Genomic DNA, 18,315 nt, shown 5'->3' with positions numbered 1-18,315 from the left:
TTTTTTTTTTTTTTTTTTTTTTTTTTTTTTTGGCAGCTGGGCTAATAAACAGCACAGCCTGGTTAGAAAAGACTCTCTTCAACTTTTGTAGTGGTCATTCCTTCAATGCAGCCACAGTAGCAATGTTTAAATCAGTTTTTCTTTCATTTCACAGGCACCCTTGTTGCTATATGCTTTATTATTATTATTATTTTGGGGAGGTGGTGGTGGTAAATGGGTGGCTTCTAATCAGTGCCTGAAAGAAAGTCAGCCCTAGCTGGTAGGGCTACAGTAAAAAAGTGCATGTGTGTGACTAGAGCAGTTCAACTCCTAATCTGTTCCTCCTGTTAAAATACTCTTTATTGCTGGTTGTCAGTAAAGACTGACCAGTAAATAAAGGTTCCCACTCCATCTGGGTGCCAGATTACAGGGAGGGGAACTGCTCCCTTTGGATCTTCTTGACACATTTCCTAAATTGAAGCAAGGTTCTCTCTTTGCTTGGGAATAACTCCCAGCCATCATTAGAGGGAGCTGTTGCCCCAGAAAGCCCCAGCCTCCCCTTGCACTCCTCCAGACCTGCTCTGAACTGCTGTGCAGCAAGAAAATTCAATTGATTCATGAGTTGGCACCTTTCTGTACTGCGCTGTCAATCATGTCAGTTCTTGAGGGTGCTTTGTAAATAAATATCTTCATTTTAATTTCGTTGGCTTTCTGTGCGCAACAGGAGAAAGATTTCTGAGTTGAACTGTGGTGGCACTGTGATCTTCCACTGCTGGCTAGGGGAGCTGGACAAGCCTCTTAGCCCTTCTGTTAACCTACATTAAAAAAGGAGGGGAAAGCTTTGACATAATTTTCTCCTGTCATTTCACCAGCCCTTTGTCTGAACCATCAGTCTTTTCCCTCATCCTGACCCTGTTCTCATTTCCATCACAACTGGAGTAATTGAAACCAAGCCAGGGAAGTTATATGGATGCAACTCCTCTGAATGAGATCAGAGTTGGACTTTTTGTGGAAAAGGACAAAGGCCTGGGACCAACATCTTAGCAAAGTCAAGCATCTGACTCAGTAGTTAACCTTTGCTTTTAACCATTTTTCTTGGAAAGAAATGTCAGGATTGTGGCTCGGGGCACCACCGTGTCTCAGTGGATTCAGTGGTTGTTTTCCTAAATGGGGATGGGCATGCTGTTAGGTTTTGTTTTCTGACTAGAAATGCGTGGAGATTAGATACATGGTGTCATTGACTAGTCACCGGTGTTATTCCAGGCTGATGATATCACATGGCGTATTTCATACCAAAAGGGAGTGTAGATTGAATTACTGCAGACCCAGCATGGGTTATACACGGAGTGTGTAACAGCATATTTTAGCCCTATGAAGCAATATGTGGGGTATTGTTTTAAATGTGCATGAGCTGAATTAAAAATGTCAGCTATCACGAGGGTTGTTTTTTTAACGGACAGGAACAATTGTGTAACTAGATCCCCGTGCTTATTAAACCTAATTCAGATCAGTGGATATAATTTAAATAGGAATGAATTTGCCTGTTTACTTTTACTATCTCAAAGCTGGGAGTTGGCCCACTTGCAGCAGAGGGACTGCGCCCTGTATACCTGTAAATCACCATTCTTAAAACTATGCAATTCATGCGAAGCAGATAAAGTTATCTCGGTATGTGCAGTTTTCCTCCTACTCTGCTGTTTTTCCTATGGAGCACACTCGGTAGTGTCTCTGCTCTGAGGTAATATTTCATTTTCCAAAGCAATTTGTCAGGTCTCTAAGTGTGACTATTCAGCATGTAAATTCGATGCATAATCCTACTGCTGTCATTTTACTCATTTAAACGGACTGAATACAAGGCATATTTTTGTAATCTGCCTGTGCTCTCTCGGGACAGCTTTGCAAATGACATGTTACATTCCCAAGTCTCAGCCAGGCTAAGAGGTTCATTCAGTGCCAATAAAGAGCAGTTATTTCCTAATAAGTATATTAACTGCTCAAAATGCAGTTCTGAAGATCTGAGGAGAAGCTCTGCTGGAGAGAAAGCAAGGGGGAGGGAAGCAGAGTGCCTCTGCTCAGATCATGCGTCCGTCAGGAGGGCTTCCAGCATCTGTATATTTGTTCCTGTGGGGTGACGCAGGGGCCTCATGTTTAGCTGCTCTGTGGTCAAAGGACATACCACCAAGGAGACAGTGCCCAGGAGTAGAGCAAGCTTGCTGTAAGCTAGCAGCAGCCAGCATTGCCACCAAGAGAAGCAGGTCTGCCTGTTCCTGGCCTGCCTGTAACCACCCCTGAGCTCTTGACTCTGCACATATTGGGGAGCAGCAAGGAAAGCCAAGATTTAGTGGTTGGCTTAGTGAGCTCAAAGTGGCAGGTTAACCTATCTGTGGAGACATTTAGACCATCTGCACGGGCAAAAGCTCCTGCCTGCCTTAGCCCCACAGTGCTGGGAATTTAAGTCCATAAATTAAAGGGCTGCAAATGGATATCTGTTTTGCACACCCAGTGAAACCCCTGCCCATCTTTGTACCTTCATGCTATCTTGGGCCATTTGGTTCAATTAGTGCTTGCACCTCCTCCAGCGAGTTCCCTTTGCTGTTTCTCCTTTTGCTGTGTGGGGCTGTCAAGTCACGGGCTTACATTTCAAGGAAGGAAAAAAAAAAACAAAAAAACATTATTTTCATAAGGTTCAGAACTGAGCATTGGAACTCACTGCCACAGGATGCTGTAGAGGCCAAAAAAGTAAAGGAGTTTTCTTTAAAAAAGGGTTATGATAACTCATGAAGGAGGAGTATAGTGACATCTATTTAATACAATGATCTCAGGAAGGCCACTATTAGCTAATTGGTGGGAAAGGGATCATTCTGCACATAACCTGTTCTATTCTCTTTCTTAGAGCTTAATCTGCTCCCTCAATCCTCCCCTTAATCTGCCGGGGCTAAAGTTCAGGACAGCAAATGGGGCTGCTGGACTTTTGATCTGATCTAGCACAGCAGTTCCTCTAGTTCATAAACAATATTTTAATAATTTGTGAATGGAATTTAACACGTGGACATGCATCATCACACTTTGAGCATGCATTATCATCTGCAAACGCAGTAGCTTATCTAGCAAGCTGTACGGTCGTGTATTCTCAGGCAAGCACAAGATCTGGGTGTTAGCTTACAAACGTGAAGTTATCCAGTTCTGCACAACACAGATAAGGCCAGCTATGTTAAACTTCCGGTGTATTTACTCCAGCTGGTACTCAGCTTTGGACACCAAGGCTTTAAGAAGAAAGGAGAGCTGTGAAACTTCCTCTCTTCAGTACACAGCTTTAATTACAATCAATTATTTATCCCACAAATGACTATTTGTAACTGAATATCTCCAAGGAATATATGAAGACTGAATTTGCTTTTATTTGCATGGGAATGATTAATTTGCAGTTACTGGATGTGAAGTGATGTGAAAACAAGCAGGATAAGACCTTTTTTATTTCAGGTACACTGGGTCAGAAACAGCAGAGCAAGGGAGGGCTCCTCCTGCCAGTCCTCTGCCTGTACCACTGGCAGTGCAGGTGCAGGCAATTAAGAGTTTTCATATCAATGTTTTTTGTTGCAAATGCTCCATGAAACAAATCTTAAGTAACAGGAAAAGTTAAACAGAAATGACCACCCCCTGCCCTCCAAGGTCTTCTACAATTGATAGGACTAGTGTGGTTGATCCTGTTGCTTTCTTCATGGTCATTTCATGATCATGTGAGATCTTCTCAGACTGAAGCCAGTACCTACAGCTGGCCCACAATGCATGCCATGTGTTAATAAACATGGTCACAGTAAATATTTTGGGTGCTATTATCAGGTAAAAGGGGGTTTCCACCCTGCTGGCACATGAGGAAGGGGCTGCTTCTGGGGTCCCCTGCACTCCTGGGGGCATGGAGGAGACCTCTTGGGGTGTGCTTCAGACATCTGACTTCAGGTTCATGCAGAGGACCTGTGGGATTTATCAAGAAAGAGTGAGGGAGAGGTACCAGGCCACATTCTTCCACTGTGTGGTTTAGAGGATGCATGCAGCATGGCATCACCCAGCAAACCTGGCCTCCAACGCAGCAGGCAGTGCAAAGCCTGCCTGTCATGACAGACACTTTTAGCAGCAAAACACACAAACAGCTCCCAGATATGTTCTCACAGCCACCTCCGACAAAGACGCGGGAATTTTAATGCTCAAAAGCACTACAGCGGGGCTGTGGCAGCGTGGGGCTCTTGGCCACTAAAACACAGCAAAGTGAGAAGTGGTTTCGTTCAGAAAGGCAGTTTCTGCTTTTTGTTCAGAGTGGGAAGCTTGTGACAGGATCCAGCGAGGTGACGGAGGGAAGTAACCTTTACACGCAGTGGGAAACTGAATTCATTGAAGAAATGCCGCCTCTGTCCCTACCCATCTCCCAGCCCTGTCTTCTGCCTGGGGAGGGAGAGGATCTATCAGAGAGCAGCCACGCTCTCGTTTTTCTCAATGAAAAGTAGGAAGCTCTCGATGCAAGTCCTGCTTCGCTTCCTCCCTGCTGGCCAGGGCAGAGGACGCTTGCTTGTGGGGGGGCCTGGGGAGAAACCGCTCATTGTAGGGCTTGGCCTTCAGGGCTATCGCTCCTGTCTGCGAGTCATGTGCCTTAATCCTCCCAAGTGGACTGCCCTGCAGTTTAGCATTCCCCGAATTCCTGCCGCCTGCTGACACGGAGCCCATTCAAAAGGCAGGGCCAGCGGCCGGGAGGCTGCAGGAAAGCTTTGCAGCAGCCCGCGTGGGGCGGCTGCTGCTCCCCATGTGCTTTGTGCCAGGAATTCCTTTCTATTCGGAGCTGCCCAGGCCAGGGACGGATATAGCTGGGGAGCAGTGGGAGAAAGGGTCTGGAGAGTTGTTGCTCGCACCCCAGGGCTGGAAGCCCACCTGCTTCCAGGGCAGCAGCCTCCAGCACACCCGTGAAAAGTAATTGCACTGATCTGCTGGCTAACGACATTTTTCTGGGAGGATGGGTCTCATAAAGTTTTACAATTCTTGGGGAAAGTGGCTTTTTTTTTTTTTTTCTCTCCCAGGAGGGTGAAAGGTTTCATCCCTGTCCTGACCCTGGGTGCTTGGCAAAATTTCACTTCACTGACCCCGAGCAGGGCTGAAAATGAAGGCTGCTCTTCCCTCATTCATTTTTGTAAAGTGGAAGCAATAATAATAATAATTAGAAGAATTAATAATAACTGTGCTTTCTTTCTCTGTCACACAGAGTGTATCAGTAGTGGTCAGTACAGCAGGAGCCTGAGCTTTGTGGAGAAGCACTAGAGCTGCCACTGCAATGCAAATATCACAGGGGTTACTTAGGGATAAAAAAAATCACCGAGGTGTCTGCAGCCTTTGGAAAGAGTGAGAAATTTGCTTGCCCATCTGACCTTGTGAATGCTTAAAGAAACTAGAAGTCCTGAGGATATCAATAAGATGGCTCTGCTAAGTAAGCATTACACTTGTGGGCAAGTGCTGGTGTCCCAGGCAGCAGAAGGATAGCACAGATCACAGTTACATTTTCTCAGCCTGTTATGGTTTCTCGTTTTCTAAGAATTTCAGTGACAGGTAGGAATTTGGAAGCTTCTGCATGCTGATAACAATGGCCGTTAGGATTTGACAAGTTTGAAAGACAGGGCTATGTTGTCCCCAAAGATATGCAACACTAACCATCCATGCATCATTTGTGGACGAGTGTTTACATCTTACAACTTTCTGAATCAACTGTCACTTTTTCTTATTCTCCCCTCCTCTCTCTCTTTTTATGAATGAAGTCTGAGGCAAGCCAGACAGAAAGGAAGGCTGCAGAATGTTTTATGGCTTGCATTTCCTTCTGGTGAGGATGTTACATTTGCTGAAGTGAACTTCTGAAAGAGATGTGGAAGGGTTTTCTGGTCAGGGGTAGGGGATATTTCATTCATGCAGGAAGTTGCAAAAGCTGAACAGAAAGTGTATATTCTAGAAGTTTCAATTAAAAAAAAAAAAGTAGGCTGGAGGGTAAAATTGCAAAATACCAGCTGAAACTCAGAAAATAAGTTCCGTTCATAGTCCTAGTAAAGTTTAATGTTCATAGTAATAAGCAAATTCCTTTAATTCCAAGATATCAGAATACTTTCCCAGCCACTGTCTTCTACTGTAAAATTTGGAAAATGCTCATTTCTATGGATGTATTTCTGTGACTTACAGCAGCTACCTCCTACATAAGCTGTTGCAGTGCAGAAACTTCAGACTAAACATGGGGAATTCTCTGGAGCAGGGACGGGCAATATGGACATAATAGTACTGGAGTTTGGGTTTAGGGAGTGTAAACACATTGCTGCTGAGCAAGCCACCAATGCAGCAAGAAATGGGAATGTTGCTCTGATGTCCAGAGGGGATGCACAAGCTGATCTGAGTGGGGATTGTGGTTCAAATGCCTTTAATACTCCACATACCAGTGCGTCATGGAGTGGAAGCTGATGTGTTTTAGTTTTGTTCTGCTAAGCAGTCAGGTTTTCCCATTTGTTTGCTCTAAAACCCCACTGTGAGACCTGCAGCCTCAGCAGGCCAGATGCCAGGGGGGTAAGAAGGCAGAGTTGGCACAGGCAGTGAGTTATACCTTACTGAACCACAGGGACTCAGAGTTTCACAGGTTTTAGTGTCAACAAAGGTTCACTGTGGCCATCTAGGGTGACCTTCTGTGTCACATGGGTGAAAGACACTCACCCCAAACTTTCTACACAGGGCTCATAGCTTCTGTTTGAGTGTCTGTGTATTTTTAGAGACACTAATTCAGTCTCAATTTAAAAGAGTTCTAATGAGTTTGCCATGTATCTAGTTAAGGTTATGCATAGACAGAGCTAAAGCCATGCAAGCCCTTTATGCAGACCAATTACCACCAGTTTAATCCTCCCTTACATCACTGTTCTAAATGGATAAGTTCCAGGTCTAAGCACATGGGAGGAAACAACTGAGTTACTGAAGGTGCCCATGATACGAAACCTGGTAAGTGACCATGTGCATGCCTTAAGCTTGACCCAGTGAGAAATGTGTGAGTTTAAACTGTCTCTACAGTGGATTTCATTTTCATTAGGGTCTAGGCTATCACAATTTACTTTGCAGCTACATTATGCTAAGGACACATGCACCGTCAGGCACTGGCCATTACTGTGGCTTAGCTGATAATCAGTAGCATGATTAACTGCCTGAATTCACTCAAGCACCCAAGCCCAAAAGGTAGTGGGTGGAAAAAAATCTAAATAGCTATATTGTTATCTCATTTAGTTGTCCCTGGACACATTTTATAAGCTAGAGGAGGCCTTGGATACACTTCAGAAGGCAGCTTACTGCGCTATCTGAAAGCAAACGGAAGCAAAATTTACATTTCTCCAGTGAGAAATGGGACCTCTAACTTAAGCTTTTTCATTAGAGAAAGCAGCCTGTGATCTTCAGAGGTCACAAGTGTTCCCAACAGCAGCTTAGTGTCTCATCCAGTTAAAGAACTCCTCCTGTAGCTTAGCGGCCTCCTGACATCACACGAGGGCACCGCTGCAAGGCCTGTAGCTGCTGTGCCCGTGTGATCTCATGCAGTCAGATCCTGGACTGGCACATAAAGTGACAGGTTGACCCAGCAGATGGTTTCATTAGTACTGCACGGGTCATGACAGCAGTGCCCACAGCAGCCCGTAAGCATATTGAGAACTGAGTGCCAGGATAGAGAGGGAAAGCAAAAACAAATTTGGAAAATCATCAGGTTAAAACCTCAGGGAAATGAGTAGGACGCAGCTGGAACCTGTATGAAGGACTGTTTGTCTGTTGGTGTGCAAGCCTTCCTTTCCAATACCCTGGTGTCCAAGTGGTTGACATAGGCTCTAACAAGCATTCAAAACTGTGAAATGCACAGAGGTCTCTGCCTTGTGATGCCTTTTCCATCATTCCTAAACACTTAGTGTAGTAGTAGTTTATAAAAGTGGTGCTCATTCAACAGTTTGGTGCCTCTGAGCTGCTTTTCAGTGTAAATGAACTACCATCCCCAGGCTGCAGACCCATGAACCCAGTGCAGAAGGGGGCCAAGATGTTTAATGGTGTATTGTACAGGGCAGGGACTGCTCCTGGCTCTGTCTGTCTCCAGAGAATCCCAGAAATGGTGGGTGGAGAGGAGCTTTGGAGGTCATCTAGTCCTTCCTCCCTGAGGGAGCAAGATTATTGTCAAGTGAAGTGCAGAGCCACTGCATAGATGGGAGCGTAGCTCAGGGTTTTCCAGAATAGAGCATTTTAATGTCAAAAAACACTGAAAGGGAAAGGAAAATAAAGAAAGGGGAGGGAAACATAGTTTTCCCAGGGAAAAAGGGACTCGAAGTGCAGTTTGACATCTATCATGAAGAAAATACAGTCAACTGAGGAAGGAGTAGGACTGGAAAAAAGTAATTCATTTTCTGTGTAATTTGGGTGCAAAAATGGAAAGCTTCCATTCTCATGGGGTGAAGGTTGGGGGTTCAGCAGCTATTTGCAGACAGTACTTGGTTGCATTGGAGATGAGCATTTACCCGCTGCTGGTTATAATCCTGGATCTGCCTGCATGCACAGTGAAGCTGACTGGACTCAAAAGTACGGTCTCTGGCAAGGTTTTTGCTCTGCTGAATGTGAATGCTATTGATCTGCTGAGCTTAATTAAACTGTCTGACTATTTCAGCTTGCACGATTTAGATAAGAAAATAACTATTCTTCCCAGACTCAGTCAGAAAGCAAGCACTAGTTCTCTATTTTATTGGTGCAAGTCTGTCGTTGTTGTGCTGCCCAGTTTGTGATACTGAGCTGTCTCCTCAAATTGAAGACTGCTCTCCAGCATGGAGCAAAATTTTTGTTTTGCTTGCCCTCTAGATGGCAAACTCTCCTTAATTTTGGAACAGGAAAAAGCTGCAGCAGTTGCTGCTGGCTTTTACGGTTTTTAATTTGCAGTGCAACTTCAGTTTGCATTTTTGAATCAGCCAGACACAAAAAGAGCAAATCCCAGCAACAGTAATGGAAGAGAAGGGGAAGGGGGGGATCAGTGGTGACATATGCGAGGTTCATAGGGAGATTTCTCATAAGCTGAAATGCGAAATAACAGGCATTGATTTACCATATGTATTTGGGAAGTGCTGCTTATCCCCTGCAGCTGGGTGCTGTGGAGCTTCAGCAGTTGCCCCATTTGGGTGCCTCAGTTGTGGCTGAGGCAAGAATAAACTTGACCTTTTATTTGTTTGTTTATTTGTTTGTTTGTTTGTTTATTTACTCATTTACTTATCTTGTTGGTGAGAAGAGCCTCAAGCAAGGAGCCAGACTCCCAATGACTCTGTAAGCAGAAAGTCCTCATGCTTAACCCTTGTTTGGTTGTTCCCTAGAATTACCTAATGTTTGTCTCTAAATCCATTAGTATTTTTCATCTCCCTTCTCCTTGTACATACTTTCTTCCCTCTTTCACAACTACATCACAACCCTGGGACTATTTTTTAACCCCCAGTTATCACCTCCACTCCCAACCCCCACCACCTCTGTCTGCCCTATTCCTATCTCCCGTAAAAATTTGGATCCAAAATGTGGTCAGCACCTGCACAGAACATTGTGACAAAGTCACAAATGACCATCTGCAAACTGCCACTCAATATCTTATTGCCCAGAAAATACAGATCTTTTAAGTCTTAAGAAATGGAGAGTTTGGTGGCCCAGGTCTTTGCCTTCCCACCCCCTCTCAGAAGCGCAGGGCCTCAGAAAAGTGTGTGTCCTTCCAGGGTGGGATTTATCTGTTTAAAGTGGTTGTCCACAGTGCAGGCATCTATATCTGAGCTAGTCACCTGGGCTGCCTTTACAATCAGTGGAGAGCTGTCAGGAGAGTTCGGGGAATCTATGGCACTTGATGAAGTGGTCACCCACGTTGGTCAGAATTGCTGTCATTCTTAAATTGTCCATAAAGTGAGCTTGGACACCCTGCTTAGATGGAAAGTCATATATCACAGATAGAATTAGGGAAGTGGAATCTCATTCTTGTGCCTCTGGTCAGCTGAGGTGACATTTTTATTGTATCTATTTCTTGGAATTCAGAATATTTCAGACTTCCTCTTTGTGCAGGAAACAGGAGTCTTTGACATGGCTAGTAAGACTTCCTTCTTACCTTCTCCTTGGAAGGTTTTAGAAGTCAATTCTCAAACACTGTATTAGAGGGAAGTAAAATATGCAAGCTCTCCCTTTTGGAATCCATGGAAAGAGGGTAAATAGAGTATTATCCAAAGCAGAATTGTGTAAACACCATTTCTTTGTACACTCTTGGTTATAAACCTAGTTAGGAACGTGAGGTTTCAGAAAGGAACTAGTTCTTCTTTCATTTTTTGGTATGATGAGGAGGACAAAGAGATCGAGGTGAGTGTCTGTATTCACTATCCTATCTACTATTGAAATATTTTCCTAGGGCAAGTGAAACACCATTTGTCTTTTCTCAATCATCAGTTCTCAGAGTAGAGAAAGAGTGAGTAACTTTCAGTCTATATAAAGTCAACATGACAAATTGTTCCACTCCCCACTGCAGTATTTGCTTGTTTCCTTTAAGATGATATGTTGATATCAAGTGGAAGTGCACATTCCTAAATGGGAACATGTTAACGGGGTAGTAGAAATTTCAGAACTGCACACAACCAGTTGCTCCTCTGTTCATTGCTCATTTGCCATGTTAGTACAGGTCTCTTTATTTTCAAGCAGCTGAGTCAAAGATCTGTTACAGAGCCTGAGTTCTTATGATTCATATAACCTAGTTGGAAAACAGTCAATTAATAAAAAATGAAAAATAGTTTCTGCTAACAAGTGTAACCTTCTCAGTATTCTCCAGCTACAAATAACCACATTCAGATCCATAAAGATTTAAATACAGAGCTATGATGGAAAGCAAAGGACTTGTGAATGTGATGGACTGGAGGCCACACTGATGGACCAGAGTGATCCTGTGGCAGGTCCTGCAAATGCAAAAGTTAGGGACAGCACCTGCTTTTCAAAATGTATGTAAAATTACACCAGCTGATGGCATCTGTGCTTTAGCTGTGTGGTCTTGATCATTGGTATGTGACTTTTAGTTGCAAATTGGGCTTAGTTATCAAGTGGATAGTTGTAGAAGGCTGGATTTCTATTTTAAATATTTGTTAGAACCGTGACAATCAAGTGCACTCTTGAGATATTAATGAAAGAAATGTAGTTGTGTGAAAGGCTCCAATGTTAGATCTCACTTTATTACTTATTCTAAGCAGAGACCTCCACCAGAATTACACTAATTACATTATTATGAGCACACTGTAGGAGAGCAATTATTACCCATGGGAAATTATTATTTTTTATTAATTGATATGTACTTAAGAGTTCCAACCACGACTTCATGCCTGTGTCCTAGGGGTTATATCAGTGCAGAAGAAAAAAAACAAAGTCCAAGGGAGAGGGTCTAAGAATGCCTTTGCCAGAGTTTGTCTTAGAGGTGGTTTGTACAGAGGTGGTTTGGAACTTTCCTACTGGGAGATGCTCTTTTAGCAGAACTGAAACTTGCATTAAGGGAAATGTAAGTTGTGCATGAAAATGTTGAGTTTTCTTTTGGGAACCTGAAATGGTGGCAGGCTTCCTACTGGTCTGGAAGCATGCTTGGTTTCTCTCTCAGACACCTGACAAGGAAAAAGTGTGTCTTATTTCTGACCTGGGGGCTTAGTGTTGGGGGAAGAGATGGGCTAGATAGTCCCTGGTACGTCAGCTTTCCTAGAAAGTTTAATGGCCTGTACTTCTGCATACCATGAACTCTGGGAATGGGTGGAAAGGGACATTTAGTCCTGTGAATGTTTTGGAGGGTTATTACTGTTGGTTCCATTTGGCATGAATATTTTTTCTGAAACCCTGATGCCCTCTATGGAACAAAAATTTCACTGATGGCTAAATGTACAGTATAAACTTCTTTAGTGTGCCAGTTACTGCTGACTGATAGTGTTATGATGGTTCAAGCAAGATAGCAGGTACATGGTTTAACCATTCATCTCAATTGGTTCATCATATCTCCGGGAACCTGTTTAAATCCAAATTTATGGCTTTCATTGCTATCTCAGGATAAACTCTACCCAAGTTAGTCTTTTGATGCTTTGTAAATGCATACCTCACCACTGGCTGTTTATCTGACATGTCGTATGGAATTAATGGTGTTTATTCCCAGTTGACCAATTTGCATTATTGCCACCTTTACCCGGCTGCAGGATATACTTGAGCTGACCCTCTGCAATTAATCACACCCATCAACACAGCCTGTGCGACCTTCACTCAGTCACATTCACCAGCTGACAGGTATTGATTCCTTATAGGAGGATGTATTTGCAGAAATCTCTGTTAAGAAAAGCAGAAATACAATCTCAGACTGTATTTTGCCTAGATACATGTACCTTGTGAGTATTTGGTTCAGTTCTGGATCAAAAAAGGAGATTTCTCATGGACATGGCACTCTCATCTAAGACTAGAAAGCTCTAATTCTTGGACTTATCCACCCAGTTTTATATACTTAATTCAAGTGCCAAACAGAAATATTTTATCACTGAGGCTATTACAGTCTAAGGGAGAGAGATGGCCTTCTCTAGGCCATTCTTTAGCCCACTGAAAATCAAACCAAGGGAGGTACCTTTATCTTTCTACTGACAAGTATTCAGCTCAGAGACAACAATCATAGGCCAAAATGGCCAAAGAAAGGGCAGAATATTCCTCAGGGAATCTCCATTGGCATGTTTCCAAATGAAGTCCTAGCTGAAAATTAAGCTTCCCCTGAAAGGTGTAGGGACTCAACGTTCCTGTCAGAGAAGGATCTTACTTAGGACAGGTTTCAGGTTAGCCATATTCCACTTCAATCCTTTTCCTAAATATAGGGTCTAGTAACATTTCAGATGACCTGCCATAACCCAGCTGACCTTCAGTGGCTGGAGAAGGACACAGGTTTCCTTCTGCGTCACATCTAGCAGTGTCATTATATCTCATATAAACAAGGGCATCTTAAATGGCATCAGACACCTACATTTAATTAAACCAAATTTGCTTGGGAGTTATTATATAAATGTCCCTTTTCAAAAGTTTAAGTATCCTTCAGACTGCAGGAGAGATCTTGGTATTCACAAATTTTGGGGTGTGTAAATTGTTTGTGTCTGTCTTACATGTTTGCGGAGTGCTTTGGAGGAGATTCCTCTGCTGTAACATTGAGCGCTTGGCTGATCTTTGGGACTCCTCATACAGTCCTTGGGAAAGGTATTTACTGACAGATTCAGCCCTAGATGGGCTGATTTACCCAAGTTTCAAGGACTGATAAGACTGATCAGAAAAATTGAAAGATATGATTTTATTATTATTTTTTTAAATCACAGCCTTGAGGTAATTTTGTTTGATTTGCATTGTTGAAAAATGAGAATAGCCAACATTTAAACCATGTCCTAGCAGTTAGTGGAGAACATGAGGTATCCCTTTCTTATCTTTTCCTTCTTTCTTCTACATTACTTCTTTTCCTCGTAAGATCCTTTTGGCAAGGGAGTGCCACCTTTGCCTAGGTGTCATTGCTGTTAACAGTGCAAAAGACCATCTTTGACTGTTGGAGCAAAATTCAGGGTCTTACTGCTTGTTCCAGTTAACAGGACAAGGCAGGGATAAGCCAGCTTTCTCTTTGCCATAGTGTTATTATACCAACGGAGGATGAGGCCATTGTTCTTTGGTGGAATGAGTTAGAGATGCTGGGGGTGCTCACAACACTTCAGTTTAGGTGCTTGTACTTGCACCCTCCTTGGGAGGACAAATTGCTCAGCTACCTGCCTGCAGATACACCTGGATACAGCTTAGAAACATCTGTACAGACAATGGTTAGGCTCCTGATTGAGAAGTCAGATCTCCTAAAATAGATGCCTAAAATCAGTGGGTTGAATAGTGCCTGCCCCACACAGTATCTCCTCTGACAATCTCTTCTCTTTCTGGGCCAGTACATGCTCCTTCTTTGTAAGCTGTATTTGAAGTTTTTCTCTGGATAAGATCTGGTGCTTTTCTGCTACATTTTCTATCAGCCTCTTGAAAAACATTTCTCAGTGGAATGCTCACGGCCCGCATATGCTTTCCTTATGGCCATGACTGGAGTGGACGCATGCACTCAGTGGGGGTGGAGGCTGCAATTGTTCTCTTCTCAGGGAGGTTTAGCCCAAACCAGCACACACTACTTCTCTTGAGTACATACCATTGTTTTCCCCAACAAACATGGCTGGGCAACAGTCATTTTTAAGTGACATTGAAACAGCATGTACTAGATTCTCCTTTTATCAGTGGTGGTTTTAGCCCTCCCTCTGCACCCTCATCAACTGCATTGAACTTAGTGGCAGCGTTTTCTGTGAACAAGATCAGATAACAGTTAGTGTATTTAATGCTCTTGCATCTGTGCATAGCCTATCGTTTTTTCCTCCCCCTATTACACTTATTTTCTCAAACACACATTTAAACTGCCTGGCTAAAGTCTAGTGTTAAACAAAAGCTTTGAAACTCCCGATGCAAAATTAAAATAATCAGGCTTGTTGGTTACCTAGAAAAGCAATAATTTATTGTTTACTCTCTTTATCACTAAACCTTATTAATCTTGTTATCACCGAAGTAGGACTGGTAGGTAAAAATTCAGTACAGAATTATTTTGGCAACAGCTGCTTCACTAGCAGGCTTCAGTGAATTAGCAAGGCTATGGGAATTGCTCTACAGTAGTGTTATCCATCAGTGTGTACACACCTGTTTACTGTTAATGGTGGAGTGGGTTTAGCAGAGGCGACAGCTTTTTGGATAGGAGCATGAGGAAAGGCTGTGGGGACGCAACCCTGGAAAGATGTTTGGCCACTTTCCAGTGAAGAGAAGAGAAGCCACATCATCCTGTGGAAAAGAGTCATGCAGAGAGAAGAAAAGATGGAGCTGAAAAGACTCTCAATATGCACAAATGTAGGCATTAATTAGTGGGTGGAAACTGCCAGTCAAGAAGTATGAGTTTCCTCTGTAGGTTAGAGAGGGAATCTAAGAGATACTTAGGTTCTGTGTGTGTGTGAAGAATAAACAGGCTCCCAAAGCAGTGTGGTGACATTCCTGTGATTCCTACCCTCACACCCAAGTTCACAAGCCCTGCAATGTTTAGGTGCAGTGGTTCTTATGCAGTGTTTCATTCCAGAACTGGTGCATTTCATGGGCTAGACATGCCCGTGGCTTTCCACAGAAACTGGATTAGTCTTGCTTTGATCTAAGTGTCCACAGTATAGAAACACATGTAGGTGTCAGTCACCCTTGGCTTTCTTCATAGTCAATGGAGGGACATAGTCACTTTCAGGACATTGTCCCTCTGAACTATTTCAGGTGTCTACCTCACTGTGAGATGAATTATGCCCAGATGAGCCTATTTCTCTTCAATGATGATAAAGGACATCTAGATGATTAGCTTATGGGTAAACAACTACAAGGAACCCATGGGACTGCTGTCCAGAAGAACAAGCAGAAAAAATGAATCTGATGGCTGCAAGCTATGTGTATTCTCTGCACGGCCACATTCTTCTGGCACTGGAACCCTTTGCATTTTGTTGTGATTAATGCCACATTTTCTGCAAGTAAATTTTGTCCAGGCCATTTGGTGACCTTTGCAGCCCTTCTTTTTCACTTTGGTATGCATTTTTAATCAATTCCCTTTGGTCTTACTGAACTTTCCTTTTGAAAATCTGAGTCTTGAATTGACCTGCTAATATCAAACTTTTTTTCAAAGTCAATTCCATTGCTGCAATAACCTTACTCTGATATCATTGTCACTTATACTACATATAATTTAATGTCTAACTAATCCATCTCCTACACTGTTCATTTTCAGTGTTCTTGTCTTAGTGGCTTGCAGAAGTCCTTATGCTTCTACCAAATCATACTGTACGTTTCGGGTGTCTTTGGAGCTGCCACATCCAATACTGAGTAAGACTTCAATCTGTCTAATTTCCCTGTAGAAATGTTTGCTTCCAGGAACAGTAGGAAAGACTGTAACTCTTTCCTCTAGTTCTGCCCCTCAAAGGAAGGACCTCAATTACTTGGATCTTACTGGCAGGGTAATGAACGTTAAGTGCTTTTACCATGTCTGATAGCTGCAGTTTCTTTAGTTTTGAGCCCTATGTGATCCTACTGGAAGTGGATAGTAACCTCCATGTGCTATTAAAATTAGACATATGTGACAGAAAGGATCATGGTGATTCAGTCCAGGGCTTGGAATCAGAGGTAAAGAAGGTCCATGAAGCACCCAGTTTGTCCCACTCCTGACAGCCCACATCCATGACAATGTCTTAATACTCTCTCATTTATTAAGACCCTTTAGGAGAGCTCTTACAGCCATCAGAACTAACATGCCATAGAAAGTGAGGAGAAGAGCAAGGAAATTAGCAGAAAAAGTCAGGAGCATCAATAAGTTTCTGTATCCTCAAACTAAGATAAAGTATGTGCTAGTGGAAAGACTTAAATAATCCCATTAAGTAGACGGTGGCGCAAGCTAAGAAGAAAAGTAAGAATTTTCAGCAATGTCTTTCAGTATTTTTGTGGGAGGAAACACCTTCCTTATCCCAATTAATAAAATGCAGAGACCGTGAGGCAAAATCTGCAGCAAGCATTATACTATGGACATTTGCAAAGCACTCTGTCTTGGAAGAAAGCAGACAATCTTGAACAATTAGGTTTACATATTCCTGGCTTCATTCTGCCCTGCTTTTGAGACCTGAGCGAGTATCTCTGTGTGGAAGAATCCGCACAGCATAATACATTCTCTGTACCATTTTACATTGTGGTTCACTCAGAGATTTTTTTTTACAAAGCTTTCCCTACACATAACATTGCTGTTTTACATACAAAACAGTGGTCTAGAAGAGAGAAGATTGGCAGTATGCTGCATGCAGAGAGGGCGAATCAGTTCTGTACTCTGTACCTTGTTCTGTATTCATGCTGCTGCTCGGGCAAGAAATCTGTGTTACTGGTTTGGGTGGAATGTAGAATGATACTGTCATTCAAAGAGTGGTAAAAATGCAATAGATCTTTCAGACACCTCTGTCTTAAAACAAGAATGGCTTTCAGCCATTTACATGGGAAAAACAAAAAACAAAACAAGATGATCATATAAAGGGCACATCTATAACACATCTATAGTATCATAAATTCTTTAGTGTCTGGTGCAAAATTTTTAATATCAGGTGACAATCTCAAGCTGCCTTCAAGCTGCACACTTTACATGACACCTTCTGGAACTAGCAACAATCATACACATTGTGATGTATGATTGTGACATGGATTTCTGGAAAAATGGGTAAAACTGTTTGGAATGGGCTCTGGTAGCATTTGTAAACATGTCCCATTGGTTTTACGGTGAAAACTCCCTCTCCTATCACTCAGACTAACTATCTGATCCAACAAGTACTATAAACGTGCCCGTTCCAGAAGGTGTCATAAAGGAGGAGGACTCTTTATGTTTTCCATATCCTTTTCCCCTTCCCATGCCTCCAGCTCAAATTGCAAAGTCTTGATTTGAACATATGGATTTGAAGATATGGAGCTGGATGGGAGATATGGAAAGGGAGAGGCTGAGGCTACTTGGCCCATACAATGGGGATCCAGGAGATATGGAAAAGTGCAGATTTCACCTGTTTCATGAAATATCAGTAGATGTGTGAAAAATATAAGGTATGAAATCACTAAGTGAGTAATGAATGTAATTTGGGATACTGAACATGCTTCATAATATAAAGGGAGGGTTAATAACACTTCAGCTGAAAAATCAGACATCCGACTAGGCCAGCTCCTTTGTAGTCAGTGGAGAGCTGGTCAGTAACATTAGCAGAGTTTAGGGTGCAGTATAGCCTGTAGTACAAAACACTGATATTTGGCCAAATGTATTTCATCTGGCCTCACTCATGTAAAACTGCATAATTATGTGATGCCTTAGGCTTTTATCATTAGAAAGCAAGCCAAATAGTGTCCTCACTGTATAACCAACTTATAAATGTTTGTTTCCTGCGTTGTGAATGGCACCTTCATGTGTCGTTCACCAAACCCAATGACTTCAATGTTATTCAATTAGTAATGAAGAAGCATGAAACATTAAAGACCGGGGACTTTGGTGACTTTATGCACCAATGTTTGGCACTTCATCAGCAAGCAAACACGGGTTTCCTATGGGCATAGTTATACACTGGTGGGGGCAGAACCAAAGTCAACAAACATCTTAATTACTTTAGGTACCATATCCGCAGGTATCACATTACAGACCATGTACTTCAGAGAAAGCCGCAG

General features: G+C 42.7%; 1 long non-coding RNA gene across 4 annotated transcripts in view; it reads left to right on the top strand.

Moving 5' to 3' along the window:
- The window catches only part of LOC137851487 (uncharacterized), a 279,957-nt gene that overhangs the window by 73,419 nt on the left and 188,223 nt on the right, over positions 1 to 18,315 (top strand). Inside the window, exon 6 of one of the 4 annotated variants that reach the window (XR_011093242.1) lies at positions 6,917 to 6,981. The exons of the other annotated variants lie outside the window; for them this stretch is intronic. This is a non-coding gene — a long non-coding RNA (uncharacterized lncRNA). The remainder of the gene's footprint in view (positions 1 to 6,916; positions 6,982 to 18,315) is intronic. 4 annotated transcript variants of the gene reach the window in all.

Source organism: Anas acuta, chromosome 2, assembly GCF_963932015.1.
Source record: "Anas acuta chromosome 2, bAnaAcu1.1, whole genome shotgun sequence".
NCBI classification, from domain to species: Eukaryota; Metazoa; Chordata; class Aves; order Anseriformes; family Anatidae; genus Anas; species Anas acuta.
This window is presented reverse-complemented; position numbering and strand designations above follow the sequence as displayed.